The following is a 1,330-nucleotide window of genomic DNA, read 5'->3' as shown; positions in this document are numbered from 1 at the left end:
AAACCCCCCTCGTAATTATTAGTATTTTTACGCTTTCACCGTGTACTTGATTTGCTAGTCGTATAACATTAGACCGAGTCTCTGTGGATTCGACCCGACTTACACTACTACAATTTTGGTTGTAATTAGTCGTTAGTTGGAATTTATTATTTGGTGGACTCGGCATCCGTCAATAACAAGAAATATGTGTTATTTTGATACAAAACGAGAATTTGTGTGAATGAAGTAATTATGAGGGTCAATGAGAGATCAATAACAAAGAAGATTATCAAGGTTTTCTAGACAAGTAGACAAATGAGGATCAATAAGAATATGAAAGAAAAGATGATCCATTGAGATCCAATAAGAATAAATAATGAATTAAATATATAATATGCAAGCTCAACAAATGATTGTTTGAGTACTTAAATAGAATCTTATAGTGTTGTAGAATACCAATGAAAGATACATAAGTCAAACAATTGATGAAAATATTTAAATTCTATTTTTTTTGCCCAGCTAAAATAAGATGTTAAGTTTAAAGTTTATGGAACATGACTTATATAAGAGACATAACTAAATACGTCTAGTAGAAAAAATTTATTGATTAATCACAAAACCATGAAACACGTCATGTAACACCCCGAAATTCTCTTTCGTTCCGCTACGAGGTATTCTATTATTTTCTCTTATTCTTGAATATTTTATGTATATATATACTTATATATATGTATATATATATATTATAAATATGTATATGCTAGTGTGGTTTTCTTAAGAAAATAAATAAATAGGTGAAAAAGGGGGGGGGGGTACTACCTATGGACTTTGGACCATACCTTTAGCTTGTCACCTCATGCATGGAGGTCCTTACCCCTTTGTGTGTTGTCAGGAAAAGTAGTGTGGCATGCTCTAACCCCCCTAGCTAACAAGGATCGGTCAAAAAGAAAAAGGAAAAAGAAGGAAACCAGTAGAGTTTTTCCCCCCAAAGTTCTTTGAAACCTTAGTCCTCTTCCCTGCAGAAACCCACGGCTGCTGTTGCTGCTGTTTCCTCCTCATCGCTGCTGCTTCCTCTTCACCGCCGGCAGCAGCTGCTGCTGCCGTCCCTCCTCCTCGCCGGCGACCGCTCCTCCTCTTCCTCCTCATCGCCGGTGGTTGCTGCCGCCTTTCTTCCTCTCGCCGGTTGCTGCTGTCTTTCCTCTTCCAGCCGCTGTTGCTGCTGTTTCTTCCTCACCGCTGTTGTGCTTCGTTTTTAGTCTTCGTCATCGGAAACCTTGTGAGTTCATTTCTTTATCCGGTCACTTGGTTTTGGGTTTTGATGATGAGGATACTTTGGTATATATTGTCATGA

The sequence above is a fragment of the Cynara cardunculus genome, assembly GCF_001531365.2.
Source record: "Cynara cardunculus var. scolymus isolate 2C chromosome LG 3, CcrdV1, whole genome shotgun sequence".
Lineage (NCBI taxonomy): Eukaryota > Viridiplantae > Streptophyta > Magnoliopsida > Asterales > Asteraceae > Cynara > Cynara cardunculus.
The sequence above is the reverse complement of the archived record's forward strand: the minus strand, read 5'-3'. Positions refer to the sequence as shown.